Source organism: Corvus hawaiiensis, chromosome 2, assembly GCF_020740725.1.
Source record: "Corvus hawaiiensis isolate bCorHaw1 chromosome 2, bCorHaw1.pri.cur, whole genome shotgun sequence".
Taxonomy (NCBI): Eukaryota; Metazoa; Chordata; class Aves; order Passeriformes; family Corvidae; genus Corvus; species Corvus hawaiiensis.
In genome coordinates, this window is record NC_063214.1 from 2992013 (window position 1) to 3007841 (window position 15829).

Here is a 15829-nt window from a genome sequence, read left to right on the forward strand (position 1 = left end):
ATGGCCAGTGGCTCTGGGAGTCCTTCTCCCTGAGGAGCAGGAGCACCTTCTGCACCAGCAGCCATCCATAACGTCAGAGCATTCATTTCTCCCTTTGTGGTTGTTAACATAACTTTCCACTTCACCTTCTCACGCTGTGATGGACCTGCAGACCTCTGCACAGGCTGCTTTTCCTGCCTGTGTGCTGTGTTCCTGTTTTGGTAAGAGGGAATGGGTAGATAGGCAGGGGCAGATTTCCCACCTCTGAGCTGGTGAGCTCTTGGGCTCAGGATTGATGCTCATGGCTGGCTCGCAGTGGGAGCCACTGGAGCCAGTGACAGAGACAGATGATGGCACGCTGGAGCCTGTCAGCTGAAAATGGCAGGGGCCTGAAAGAGGAGGAATGCTTTCCTCATCAGCAAGGCTTGATTTTTGCCTCCTGTGAAGGTGGGACATGGGGGAATGGCTGCCTGGTGGACGATGTATTTTCCTTTGTCTTTACGTTTGAGATGCGGAGTCTCTAACCACATGCCAGGGTTGTTGCTTGTGCAGTCACTGAAATCAGTGGTGGAGTTCGCATTGATTTAATGGGAAGAAGTCAAGAATTTCAAACAGTCAGCTCTTGGACAGATGTGAACATGTGGCTTTTTGATAAAATGCTGTGCCTCTTAAACAACAACATATCTCTCTACAGTTAAGAAAGCAGTGCAATATATTAGTGAATAAATTTTTGTATATGTGAAATACAAAATCAAAATACAAATCAGGTCATGAAATTTGCAAAATTATTAGTTAATCAATTGTTTAGCTAATTTACCTAGAGAATATCTTTCGCTTTGTCAGTCACTCAAAATCACCTCTTTTTTGTATTTTATTTTATACTTTTGTATTGTGATTTAAGGTACAAGACAGTTGGTGTGCTAATAATATTAATCAAGTGGCATTCTTTTAAATTCCAGCCTCTGTAACTTAACATCAATGTGAACATTGAAACATTTCAATGAAGTATATAACATTTGTGTGACATTAATTCTAGTGAATGTGATCCAACTAGAAAACAAAAGTATTTGGCTGTGTGACTTTACTAATAGATGGAGTCCAACTTTCAAATGATCAATTTAATAAGCAAATACTTAGTTAAAGAGATGCTTTAGCACATATTTAATCTAAAAATAGTATCTCACAAAACAATAAAAAGGCAGCAGCTGAGCTTCACCAGCACAAGTATTTGCAATAATTTTGTGTGTTTAAATGTAATTTTGTCCAGCTGAAACTTAGGTTAGACTCTAGAAAGCTATGTACACTCTGGTGTTTTTACAGCTCTCGTTATTCAGGATCCAGCCCTGCCATTGAGAAACTTAATGCAATGTTTGTACATCAAGGCTTTGTAAAAAAATAAATGTTTTTTATCAGTTACAAAAAATATCACCAGTGGCCCACACATGTTTTGTTACAGAAGAATTATGATAACCTGAAGGCTTTGTTTTTATTGCTTTTGGGTTTGGATTTTACAGAGTCCTCGTGGTCCCAGTTTCATTACAGCTTTATGCATGAAAAATGCTCCAATTAGCAATATATGGAAATGGTTTGCAAATGGTTTGCTCGTTCCCTGTAATTTAGGAGTTTGCATAAATTACTGCATTCACAGGACTGAACTTCCAGCATGCCTGAGGGCTTTGGGTCTGGGCTTCTGGTTCAAATCAGTCGATGCAATACCTTAAGAGAAAACCTGTCCTTTTCTACCTTTTTTCTTGATGTGTGTTTTCTTTTTGTCATATCTATATCTCTGTACAGATACGAGTATAGATACAGATATATATCTATATAAAATACATCGATATATCCCACAGAAAGAAGAACTGAAAGTCTATTCCCTCTGCATGCCTTGAGAGAGCAATTTGCAAAATACAGAATATGGAGATTTATTTGAAAACATATGGAAACCGCAGGGGGGAAGCCTGAAGAGGCCACTTGCCCCAGCATGGGATGCTCCACCTCAACCTGACCAGAAGCTGCTGGATCAGGCTGGGTGACCCCATGCTGGGGCTGGCAGCCTGCAGGAGCTCAGTGACCAGGGAAATTTGCCTCTCAGGCCACTGCTGCCACGAAATATATTTCCCTGTCCATAAAGCCCAAACTTGCCAAAACATAGCGGAATTTTACCTAATGCAAGCTATGTGAAAAAGCAATGAATAACAGTTACACATTTCATCTAAAAAAACATAGTATGAAAGAAAAAAAAAATTGGCACGTATGTGAATTTAATTGAATTGGTGAATTGATTTGTTGGCATAAATAGTAATTGATGCTTTTAAATGTAGGAGGTCTGCTTTAAAGCTATTTTAAAGAACAAGCTACCAAGGCATGTGCAGTGAAAAGAAAACTTGGTGCAGAAATTAAGTATTAGAATTATTTAAAACCCCTAGAAGCTCTTGTGTCTGTAGCCAAAAAAAATGTTTATTTGCTGGGCTCAAGCTGAACTGTGATTGGAATACTTAAATTTTAGGTTTTTTCGGCTGGTTTGCCATGAGTAAAGCTCATAATTCATTTAGAGCACTGTTGAGAAGTAATTATTCAACTAATGCAGTAAATTATTATGGTCTGAATGGGTGTTTTTTCTTAATGCTTTATAGTTTGTATCTTCTCAGCTTTGTCCATAATTGTTCTGTATTTTTTATGAGAGCCGAAATGTTCTTTTTTTAAGAGGCAGTCTCTGGCTCACTCTCTTTAATTCTGAATTATGAGTGATTTTAATCAGATGCCAGTTTCTGGCAGGTTTGTTGAGCTGAGGTGCTCAGTGTTGTCCTCTGCAGTTGTGTTTATATCTGTCTCCCTCCTCTCCCCATCTCTTTTCTTTTTTCAGTGTCCAGTGGTTGCACAGCTCACCCATATTCATATTTTTTTCTTCATCCTTGATACAATCTTTTCTTATCACCTGGATTCAAGTGAGCTCAGGACCTGTTTCAGTGCAGCTCATGCTCTTCACTCAGGACAATCATGGCTTCTAGAATTTCTGATAAATATCCCTCAGGGTCTTTTCTAGGGGAAGGTATCTCTCTAAGAATAGTATTGATTATCACTTCCTGACCTTCTTCACCGTGCCCTATTCTTGCTTCAAGTGTGTTAGAAGGATCACTGCTACAGAATCAGCCAGTCTGCTGTGTTTCAGACCTGATAGTTGCACACTGGAGAAGTCATTTCCCAGTTTTGGGAGCTCTTTTTTGATGTGCCGCCCTCCTGCACTGTCCTGGGTTGAGCTTGCCCTAGTCCCAGGCATGCTGGAGTGCTGTGCTGGGGACAGGGCTGGGGACTGTGGTGACACCAGTGTGACCACAGGAGATAGGGCAGGCAGCACTAGCACTGCACAGGTGCTGCTAAAGCAAAGCCATCCATGAGCTCGAAGGATTTGGGGTACCTGGCTACTCCAGGAGGAGTGGGCACAGTGCACCCAAAAAGGGTTGTGAGAGGTTAAATTCCTGTAAGGGCTCAAGTTATTTCTGTGTCTTTTCCTTTATTTCTCTATTTTGTAAAATTTGCCTGCCATATCAGGTCCACAAAATCTGGTGGTTTTAGAAAATGTATTTTTAGTGAAGGTGGACCAAGCTACAGCTTAATGTTATGGAAATACTTTGTTAAATGAGAGATTTCCTGCTTCCCCTGCGTCTCACTGGATAGTGTCTCATTCATATTTCATTGTGCTGATGATTATGTTTGCTAAGAAGCCTCTTTGTTTAATGATCAATCAGGGAATTTAATTCATTAATCTGAAAGCAGTCTGCGGCACAATAAAATATCGTCTACAGATTACAAACAGAGTACTAAAATAGGAGGAGATGCAGTTGCTTGGTCACATAAATCTGTCACCCAGTGAGCAACAGAACCCAGCTTTCTTGAGTCTCATCTCTCTGCTTGCTTCATGAACCGTGGCCACCTCATCGCTGTTTGGGAATGATAAATGCCTCCCATTTATAGGCACATATGCATGTTCTGGTCATGCAGTAAACAAAGGAGCCTTTCAGTGTTAATGAAAGTATTCACAAGGGGCCAAGCCTGTGGTCCTCATGCAGACAAAACTCTTGTGGGCTCGAGTCAGAGTTCTGCTTTGAATGATTGCTAGACCAAGCTCATAATGTGTGTTTAAAGCTTCTCAGGGGAGGAAAAGAGCTAGCATGAAACAAATCAGAAGTGAGGGTTTGGTTTGCTTTTTCTTTTAGAATGAAAAAGAATAAATGTAGTATCACTATGCATGAGATCATATGAGAAAGCCCCTTGCAAGAGAAGTGAGGTGACTTCTGCTGTTCCTAAAATGGCTTTCCTTTAGGTCACTTCCTAAGTTTTAATTTTCATAATTCACCTGCCCAGTGACTTGCAGAAGAGGCATTGCTTTTGTTTGCTCAGAAATTGATGTAGGAATTGATGTAGGTTATGATTATCCTTAACATGAAAGTTTAGTGAAGGCTCTCACATTTTGTGTTCCTGCAGACACATTAACTGGGCTTTGGTTTTGAAATTTAAGTTTTGAATCAAATTTTTCAAAGCTGTTTTCCAACCTAAATAATTCTGTGTTGCTATGATTAATTCAGGTGCTGTGTTCTCCAGGCCACTTTAAACAAGTAGAGATGAAAAAAAGGACTGTGGACAGTTTTAAAAAACAACCCCACAGAACTCCCAGGCTTTGCCAGGAAATTGTTCTGGAGGTGAAGGCACCTCGGAGTGCTTTGATAACACAGAATTTAAGAATAATTATGTTCATCTCACCTCCTCCATCAAGTGGACGGTGCATTCTGAGGCGAAATAATCTCTTCCTCTCTTCCTCGTGGCAGGTTCATAGCTGCTTGAAAGAAACCATAGTGTTCACATATCTGTGTTTTCCTTTGGCAAATTCTCTGTCTTTCATTTCTATAATCTTTGTCTTTAGCCATTCTAGGTTTATCTTTAGACGTTTTGTACAAAGCAGAATGAGCTATTCGAGAGCAAATGGAATAAAATAAAGTAAATTTGAAAATAAAAAATTGGGTCATGTACCATAAAGTACTTTCAAAGATGATATAGGGAAGGTTTTTCCTTATCTCTAGATTTTGGGTTTAGTTTGTTTTTTTGGTTGGTTGGTTGGTTGGTTGGTTGGGGTTTTTTGGTAATTTAAACACACGCCAAAAAATTAGTATTTTTGAAATACCAGGTGGTAGGCTTCCAATAACCTGATTTTTTAGGATGATATTTTTGGATTTCTATGCTCCAGCATAGGTGGCTCATTGACTTTCTCAGTCACCCAAATATTTATGCACATGCACACATCCTGTCAGTTTTGATGAGGGATTTCAGTCTTGATGGAGCAGTATTTTTGAGCAGAAAATTGTTTGGTGAAGGATTTTCCAATCAGCTCTAATCTTGCATGTCTGAGTAGCTTTGAAGTCATTCTGGTTTTGGAGAAGAAATACATGTCCTGCTTGAAATATAGAATGCTCCTACCGAAATCATCTCTGTGCAAAGGGGAATGGGAGCCAAATTCAACCAGGGATGACTTCCCTATTCCTAAAGGTATTATAGTTTTAAATTGGCATCACTGGTACCATTAGTAAAGGTACCAGTCACTGGTACTGATTTTTAAATTTTAAATTAAATACTAGTGCAAACAAAGATTGAGTTGAGAGTTTTGTCTCCTGGGAAGGAGAAAATTCCCACCTTTCCATTTCTGTTTCTATCCTAGGAGTACCAGGATTAAGAATACAATTCTTCAACTTCCTACTCCTACCAAGTTATTTAAATTATCCACAAAATGTTAGGGTGTGAGATAGTGGTTTATATCCTCACAATTCTAGAGGACATCTGTGGTTATTTCCTTACTTAAAGCTGTTTAATTATTGTCTAATTGCACTTTAAATTATGGCACTACTATCCTTGAGACACTGTGGATGCTGAAAATGCCATCAAAGATTATTAAATACAAAGGCACCTTCTCTGGAGCAGGAAATCGCTTTACCACAAATACCTGGAGTGTAGGGAAATATTCTGAGGAAGCATCAAACACTATTTGTCTTTTTTCTGTACTCTTTTCAGGCAGAGGCAGTTACAAAAATAGTCTCAAGTATAACAATAGAGTCTCTGTGGATGTCTGGTCTTATTTTATGAAATACTTGTTGTAGTAGTTCTTACACTTGTAAAGGTATCGGTTCTGAAATATTACCCTTAAAGAAGAAAAATAGCTTTGCTTCAAAGTGCCATTGAGAGTAAGTAGATGTAAATGCAGAATGGGTGTTGAGTAGAGAAAGAAAAGTAGCACCAGAGGTGTCAAGTCCCAGTTTGTCTCTGAAATTAACTGGTATTTTACATGTTCAGTGCCATGTTGCTTAGGCTATGCACTAGTGATACCCAATATATGAATATTGAGAGGGTTATATTCAACCGCCTCAGGTTTATGATCTGAGTTTACTGAAATACTTACTCTTCCTTTACACCGGGTGCGAATTCATACTTCACACATAATAGATCTGAACTTCAAAAACTGGAAAGCAGCAACAGCCCCAGGAAGTCTCCCCCTATCCCCATCTTTTTTCATGACAGAAGGTTGTGGATCTCACATGAGAGTTAATTTTGGTGGAACTGAAACATGCTCCTGTTGTATAGATGTATTTGATAAATAACTCTCATGTTAATAAAGCACCAGGGGCCAGGAAGGGGGATATCAAGTGAATCTTTATCAAACCTGTCAATATCTCAAAGTAAGATTATTTCCTTTTCCCTGGAGCTGTGGCAGAGAAGTCTGAGGACAGTGAGAGAAACATCTATGAGGAGCCTGGATATTGCTTTCCTAGATCCAGGTATGGTAATACTGTATATTATTTTTCATTATTTTTATTGTGTAAAATGGGTTTTACGCCTTCATTTGAAAAAAAACCCAACCAAACAAAAACAACAACAACAACAAAATGGTTGAAAAAAAAAGAACTGGATTTTCCAGATGATTAAACCTTTTAAGTAGCTGCACTACCAGACCCAGACTTACAGAGCTCAGTACTGGTATAGCATCTTTTTCTTTTTGTGCCTTTTCTGAAACAGCATAACTAATCAAGGCACTATTTTCTAATTATTTCTGTGCAAAGTAATTTGCTTTGTTCTTGTCTCTCAAGTGCCAGATTGCTGAAGCTGAACCTCTGCTCAGGCGCCTCTTCCACAGACAGTTTCATATTTCAGTGAACCTTCTCCTGGCCTGGCTGACTTGATTTATAATAGCTGAGGTTAGTGGGAAATTAAAAATTAATTAATTTCAATGAATTTGTAATCAAGCAGAGTGGCCTGAGCCGTGGACGTGCTAATAGGTCTCTCCTGGGTGTTCCTATCCAACCAGCTGAGCCTTTAGGGTGTGGAACATCCCAGTGTAGGCAGAGGGTCAGGGTTTTGGGGCTGTGTCTCTTCTTGGTGCTGCAGGTTAAGGAAGGAAGTTTGACAGCTTTTTAAACACATTAGTGGGACAGGGACATCTCAGTGAGTCATCGGAGTTAATTTTTGGGATCTGCTGTTGGCCTCTGGGATGCTGTGGGGTGCTCACTTCTATCCTGTGCAAGCTACAACCTCTTTCATAGGGAACAAATTGAAAGCAGCTCACTCAACAGTTCAAAAGACCCCTAAATGCTCAGGGATCTGAAGCTTTTGCAGAGGAATACATCATAAATTTGAAAAGACTGAATCCATCATCTAAAAAAGAAAAAAAAATCCCCTCAATATAAATTTTTTTATGGTAGGGAGATCATTTCCTGTTAACTGCCCCTTTCAAATGGGAACATGGGGGACACGAAGCACTGGTTCTTCTTTCTGTTTTTCCTGTGAGAGAAGAAGATATTGATGGAAGGAATAACCTCAGTGCATTACTTACCTCAGTTTTGTGATATATTTCAATGCAAGATCAGAAATTAGATCCTGAAACAGTAAGATACAAAGTGTTTCCAACCTCCCCTAAAACATTGTGTGAAAAAGGCAAAAAGTTGTTATGTCAGCCTGACATCCCTTTCTTCCCTGGTGCTCTTCATCATCCTTTCACTTCTCTGGTGGCTTGGACTCTGATATTCTGATGATGTACAACTCAGCTCACTCTCTTCAAGAAAAAAAAAGTCAAGAAGAAATGGTTGTATTTTGTGGATACAAAACCTTCAGTGAAGCTGAGTTAAGCCTTGTGATCCCATGGAATATTTTTTAAATTTTTAATTTTAAAAGGAGAAAAAACAAAACCTTTTTTTTTTTGGATGGTTTAATTGAGGTGCTTAGAGAAGTTTTGAAGTTTGTTCCTGTCTGAAGACAAAACAGAAGGTTGAATTAATATGAGACTAATTTTAACTCTTTTCCAGCCTTAATGATGCATTGATTCAGTGATTCTAGCAGCACAGAGTTCCACAGTGTATTTCTGATCCAAATTGAAGTGGAAAGAGTCTCTCTCACTCACAGTGATGCTGAGCTTTCATTATTGGAGCTGTGGCTGGTGGGAATCCAACCACAGCTCCACCTGATCAGCTTTGAAGGTCACTGAGCCTTTGAAGGCTCAGAACAAATGGATGCATTATTAAAAATCTCTCCTGTCCTCACACTACGCTGCATTTGTTTATTTATTTAAGAATCTGGACAGAGTGAGAAAAGCAGAGGAATAGTCTCGTGGAGCATCCCTTCAGAATTCTCTTGATTGCCAAAATGTGATTTTTGTGTGCATGTGTGTGAGACTGCACATATGTAAAATATATATGCACAGATAAAAATTTCTCTAAAACAGTTGAGGGATTTCCTTGCTGTTGAAGGAAGGTAGGTTAGTTGGAGCAAAGCTGTGAACAAAGTTGTTTTACCTTTGCCAGAGCTGTTGCATGAAAACCATAAATAGCATTTTTTAAAATATCAGTGTGAAGTATTTTCTAACAGGTTGTACCTTATAACACTGATTCAGCTGTAATAAAACATGGCAAATATAAATCTGTGCATTTGAGAATTTATTGGAACTGAATACTCAATATGTAAATTTCACAGAGTATCTTAGAAGTGGTCCAAGAACTATTGCTTGAAAACAAAATACATAAAATATATGTACATTTTTTATTTTGGACCCTTCTTTCCAAAGGTTGATGGCTGACACTTGGATTGTGACACCCTTCAATTTTCACTGGATGTTTGTCATATATTCCTGAAATCAGAAATTTATTCTATTTTAAATAAAATGTGCTAAGTGAGAAGAATTCAAATAACTACCAGGATTTTTGCAGTGATTTCTCTCTGCATGGCCACTAGTGAAATATTCAGTCCATATGAATTACAATACTGTGGTTGTTGACTGCAGGACAGGGACAACTTTATATCTTTTTCCATTTCAAGAATGCTCTGAACATCAAATGAGTATATTTAAGATGAGCCTGACCATGATCGTTTGGATAAGCCTCTCAAATTCATCTGTTTTGAGGAAATGTGGGAGTCTTCAGGGGTTTTTTTCGTCTCCAGTGCTGTTCCCAGGTGTCACTCAGGTATTCCCAGCGATAACGAAAGATTTATGCATCGACAAGTGTGGAGGTGAAACTGTGGTTGAAGCAGTGCTGCAAGTGATACTCCTGATCCCAGCAGGAGCTGCTGCCATGCTTGCATTTTTTGGAAGGTTTTGCAGAGTTTCCCCTCGTGAATAACCATAAATTATTGCAGTGAGACTTTTCTTGTGGAAGCTCATGTCACCTCTTCTGGCCTGGAGATTCCTGAGCTGCATAATAGAAGTTAATCCAGTACATTTTTTGCTCAGAGGATCTGAAAGGCTTTTATTATATGGAAAAAAAAGAAGAGGATTTGCAGGCTTACGAAATAAGAACAATTACCATCAATTAACAGTTTGAGTACTTCTTATTCCTTTCTCCCACAACTTTTTTAACAAAGAAAGGAATGAAAAAACCCTACCCAAGCAAAGAAAGGGAGATGAAAAAAACCTCAAAACTTTTCAGGAGTCAGAGTAAGCCTTAGTTGCTCTGATTGTGCTGTAACAGCAGTTAATCTCTTGAGAGCTGTAACATGGATTGAATTCATCAAAAAGAGAATGTGTGTCAGAAATGACCCCGTGTATAATGGGCAGAGATCAGGTCCTGGTTTCATGGTGTATTAAAAACGAAAGGCCAGTTTCAGGTCCCACATATAAAGAAAAGAGGGGAGATTACTGAGTCAAGCAGGGATGTTATAAATAAGCACTTGCCTTGGTTAGCCCAGCACAGGCTGCACTTCCAAATATTTGGGGCTTCAAAAGCCTTTGCTGATAGCAGGGAGACTGTCAGAGGAAAAAAACCCCAAAACTAAAGTGCAACTCATAAAAGTTTGGTCTGTCTTTGCAGGGAATGAGGATCTAGTGGATAGCTTTAAGAAATTGTTGAATTTCAGCTGTTTTTTTCAGTAGCACTTAAAAACCAGTGGCCATCATCCTACCCTACATCTCAGTTGCTTCAAAGGCAAGACTATCTTCAAAGAGTGTCTGCACATAGTGCATGTATCTTCTTTGGTTTTAACAGCTGGGGAAATTGAATTTATGGTCATCTGAACTGCATGGGGACTTTCATCCACGGATTACATGGGCAATAAAAACAAAACAAAAAAACCTACAAACAAAAACAAAACAAAAAAAAAGGAAAAAAAGAGGAAATTTGTTGATTGTATGTGAAGATGGTTTAGATGCATTCAGGATATCTTTGAGATATTGAAGTATTTTGTATATGTGATTGTAAATAAGAGTTTTATTTTTCTTAACCTGCCACTGGCCTGTACCCAAAGCTATACACACAGCACTTTTCCTGCTACAAAACAGAAGTAAGACCAAGAGGTAGGTCAGTCAATATTTGTTCTTCTGTCAGTCTTTTTGGGGAAATTTTGGGTCCAACCCTAATTTACTGTTGGCTGTTTCTCCTTTGGAGACGTGAAGGGCACAGCAGAGGACACAGTCTGTAAAAAGTAGACAAATTAACAAATGGAGGTGCTTATTTTGGGAGACATCCTAAGAGGAATGTTGAGAACAGGCCTTTTTCCAGCATTACAGGAGCTGGTCCCTGAACCTACTGTCAGCCACTCCACTGTTGTCTTCCCCCTATTGTATTATGATTTGTTTCACAGTAATTTTATCTTGTGGGGATTAAAGAGTTCATAGATGAAGGAAATTGGTGTTTAGTGTTGAAAAGAGAATGAAAGATGCCTTCTCCAGAGCATCCTGATTACTTGTAGAGTCCCTCAGGTTGCTGGAGCTTCCCCAGCATCTGTGCAAGTCTGTCCTGCTGTCCAGAGGTTATTTACTCCTCATTTCCTCAGAAGATGAATTGCAAGCTGAAATGGGAGAGAGGATGAGGTGGATATTAAATCTTGAAACTCCTTCATATCCTTCAGTTTACCTGATTGCTTTCCTGCTGCATGAGAGTTTAGGTTTGGGAGACTGGTGTGGAGGCAAAGACTGTCAGAGGAAATCATGGAAGAGAGACGAGGAGTGGAATGATAATTGTGGGTTCCCTGTTAATTGCTGTTATTAACAGCTCAAGGTCAGCACTAATGAATCTGTTTCCCCAAGGTTGGAATGAAAATTGCCCAAACCACTAAAAAGCTTCTCTATGGCCAAAAGCAGGGCCTGGGCACATGTGGTTGGACATCGAAAAATGCATCAGTGCAGTTTGAGTCTTCTGGGGTCACCAAATAATGCCTTCACTGAGCACAGCATGCTGAAATCACAGGGCACAGGTAGGGGTTTGCTGCTTTGCTTATTTTGCAGTTGTTCTGTTGTACCTTTGAGAGGAAAAGTTGCCTCTTTCAAGAAAGCTGGGGGTACCTCTGGGAGACAAAAGTATACTGTGGCTTTGGTATTGCTGACTTATAGGGTGAGGGGAGCACTGTATGTGGAGCAGCAACACAAACATGTTGAAGCATGAGAAAACTTGTGTGCTTTTTGTGATCTGGAGTGTCAATAGCAAGTGCAAAAATGAAGGAGGGGAAATATGGTGATTACTGACCTTGTAATTTGTCAAACTCCCCATCCATGACATTTTCGCACTGCTTCACTACCTTATGGATATTATATTTTGTTCAGATACTGAGATCTTCCTGCTCAACCTTTAAAGTCCTTCAAGAGTAGTTGACCTTTAAAAAATACTTAAAACAAAATGCCAGATGAGAGTTTTGTTAAGTGAAACTCTTGCCTACATCCTTTTCCTCAGATATTATTCATTGCTTAGACGTATTTTATGCTCTCTTGCTATTACAGTACAGCCAGGTTTGTTGGTAGAAGCTGAGGAGAAGAGGGGGAAAAAAAAATACAACCCAGACCCCGAGACTGCTCTTTTTCTGTGGTAACTAAATTGCAAATGAAACCGAGTAAAACATGTAGCAGAAAATTAGTAGAAATCAAACTAGATCAGTGGGAAAAAGTAACCTTATCCTCAGAATGCCAAATTCTGAGTTAGAGAAAACGTTTCGAGGCCTCCAGAAGTAATTTAAGGAGCTGGTGAGCAACATTATTGTTTGCTTTGTAGATGAATTCAGTTGGCTGTTTGCTGGTGTGGGAGCTGGAGTTGTGGGGAGGCAGCGGGCTGTGCATTCACTGAAAGCATGTCATTAATTATCTGCGCTGATTTCATGCAGTGGATAAATCAGACATTACCAGGCCAGCAGGCAGGGAAGAAATACATTGTAGGAAACAATCACACACCGGACAAATGGGGAAGGAGGGAGGGGAAGCAAAGACATGGATCACCTAGGTCCTTTCCATTTCCAGCTTCTATGAATCTGGGAAATAGGCTTACTGGGGCCTTGGGATATTCTCATTTAAAAGAAAAAGAGAAGCCAGCAAATCCTCCATGAGCAACCACACTGCAATTCCCAGTGGAAATCATGGAGGAGAAGTGATGGAAGAGGAATTAAGGGTCAAGATCTGCTGGGCTTGGCGTGCCAGTCACAGGGAGGGGATCAGCAAGACAGTGCTGCTTGACCTGTGTTGGTTAAATTCTGGACACTTCCAAAGGTTTCTGTGACAAATAATGGGAAAATACACTGCACTTGTGATGTGGTGCCACAGCTGGAAGATCTGCTTTGGGGCTGATGTCTGTGTCTAGAAAGAATACCCTGGTCTGTTTGGCTTTGCCTGTTTTTATGGGCTCTGGTTCATCCTTTAGCAGCTTTGGTGAAACTTTCTATGCTGTTACCTTGGGCCTTGCATGAGGGTTTTTTAGTACCTGTTTTAGCTTCTTAGAGCTGACCTGTGACATGGGTTTTGTACCCATTTCTGATCAGGGAATGCTCTAAAATAGGGGAAGCAAAGCAGGTACCACACCGTGCTGGGGTGTTTGGTGTCCTTTCTGTCCCCTTTTGCCTCAGCCTTGCCTGCCTTTGGCTACCTCCCTTTTCTGGGACACAGAGTCATCCTTAACCCTCTTTCTGTCCCTCTGGGGGCCTCCTGGCTCCAGGGAGAAGGAGGCATCCTGCTTATCCAGAGGCAGCCTCCCGGCTACCTGTTGGACTGTGGCGCCTATGGATAAGGAAGGAGGGACTTAAGTGCAAAACCCAGGGGCTTTCTGGCTGCCAGCTGGTTTCTTTTTACAGATAAACTGAATTGCCCAAAGCCTCATCAGTCAGGAATGTGAAAAATCAAAGTGTTCAGGTTTCACTGCTTGTACGCATTGATTCTGCACCTCTTTTTAGTCTTCAGTGGTTTGCAGAAGCGTTGGTGTGAATGCAGGGCATAATTCTGGTATGAAGTCATTGATTACACCAGTTTCAAGATATTTTATAAATCTCATCCAAATCCTTGAATAAAACCAGAAATGAGGTTGGAGAAAATCTTTGATGGCTTGAGAGTTATGTGGTCTGCATTTTGACAGAAGAATTTCACCCCCCCTCTTATTTCTCACAGCTACTTGGGGCTGAATCTAGACCCTCCAAGTATCAGCCTGTCTTTGTTAAAATAAGTGAGGAATGTTCTTCAAAGGGATATATTTTACTGTGCTAAGAATTATCTAATGAACCATTCTCCATATTTTATTTTGGTTGTATGCATCTGTGGAGACTGTTTAGACATTTTACTGATCTCCTATATGGAATGAAGCTATAAAGTCTATTCAAAAACAGACCAGCGTCCTTATGGCATTTAGTATTTCACTTTCAATTGCTTCATAGTCATTCTAATAATTAAAAAAAAAAAAAAAAGGAGAAGATAGGAAGGAAATCCATAGCAAAAATTTCTAATTACGAATTTAAAAATGTCTAAGCCAGAGATGAAGTAAGACCTACTTGTTCTGTCTTTCTCAGTGCTGATTGCTCCTACTTCCAGTGAGTTCCTGTGTAATTCATACACCCGAGGCTGGAATGGGGCAGCTTTAAGGCAGGAAGTTGTCTTCCTGCCTTTCTCTGCATCTAGAGCTTGGCAAAAATGCCAACATTTCTGCCAGCAGAATCACTGGAAGGAAAACACTTGAATCCCTTCCCACTGCTGGTATTAACTAGGCTGAGTCAGAAAAAGCCCTGCCAAACCCTGCTCTCTTTCACTCCCAGAATGGCACGGAATTATGCGGTTTTTCCTTGTGCTGAAATGCTAATGGCCAAGCTGCTGTTGTTTCAGAAGAAAAGTGCCTTATTGTCAAGGGTTTGAGCAACTCTACCAAATCCCCTTCCCATATTCTACAGATGGTTTTGGTGACTTTTTTTTGGCCCTCAGTATTCCATCTCTACAAAGGAGCTAATGTTCCCTATTGTGGTGAGAGCACTGCAGTTGCAATTTAGTTTCTCTTTGTGATGCCCAAATAACATGATGGGCTCACATAAGCGTAGAAAAAGGAAGGAGCTCTATCAAGCCTCTCAGTGAGGATGCTGTGCCTTGCATCATAACTTCTGCTGGTCCCTTTTGCAGCTGTTCTCTCCCTGGTTCATAGAATGTCTGTCTGCTGCTCCTTTTCCCTTTTTCCTGTACAAATATTTAAGTGTTAAGCGTATCCATACATTAATAATGACTGAGATAACAGACGAAAGCTGTGTAATGTTCCTGGGCCTTGAATTCAAGAGAGGAAACCTATTTTTAATATTTTTGCAGGTGATTTCTTTAATTTTAACAAGTGGACCTTCCCCTGGAAGAAGAGTTTTCTTGCTGAAATGATGTTTTTCAAAAGGATGAACAAAGATTATGAATAGGCTTTGGCTGTGGCTATCCGTGAGGAATGACTTAATGATATTTTCTTTGTTCACACAGCCACATTTTCTATTCCTAAAAATACTGTAATCTGTCTTGGGGGGGTATGTGAGGGGAGGGGAAGTGTGGAATAAATAATCAGGATCCTTCTTTGGGAACATGACATTCTAAAGTAAAAGTTGTGCAGTCACTGATACTAAACAGTGAAAGCTTTAGCTCTGTCCAAGGTTTTCGAGAAACCTTTTGTGGAGCGAGAAGAAAAAAAACCATAAACAACTGTCTAACAGAAACAAATGAATTGCGTTTTCTTTGCTGGTTTTCTCCACAGTTTTTATAGAGCAATCCTTGGTATTGCTAAGTTAATGCTAAGTGAAATAGGAATATGAAAATCGTTCTAGATAGCTTTAGCCTTTGCACAGTGATGCTTGCAAACTTCAAAAAGTAACTTCAAAATCTGCTGTTTGAAGTCCCAAGAGGGCTTCCCAAGAGCTAATAGGATACTTTCACTGTTAAAACCAGGGCTATTGTAAATGGGATGTAATCTTACATGTAGTCACATGGAAATTCCCTTGAGAACCATTGGACATGAGGAGGAAAAGTCTCTTTTTCTTTCTTTCCCCCCTCCCGTCCCCTCCCCTCCCCCCTTTGTTCTGGGTATTGTTTATAATGAGTTATAGATTACCTTTTTATTGAAGGGACTTG

At 39.9% G+C, this 15829-nt stretch overlaps 1 protein-coding gene across 3 annotated transcripts in view; it reads left to right on the plus strand.

Moving 5' to 3' along the window:
• EPHA3 (EPH receptor A3) overlaps positions 1 to 15829 on the plus strand; it is a 186040-nt gene that overhangs the window by 72541 nt on the left and 97670 nt on the right. The window lies entirely within an intron of this gene.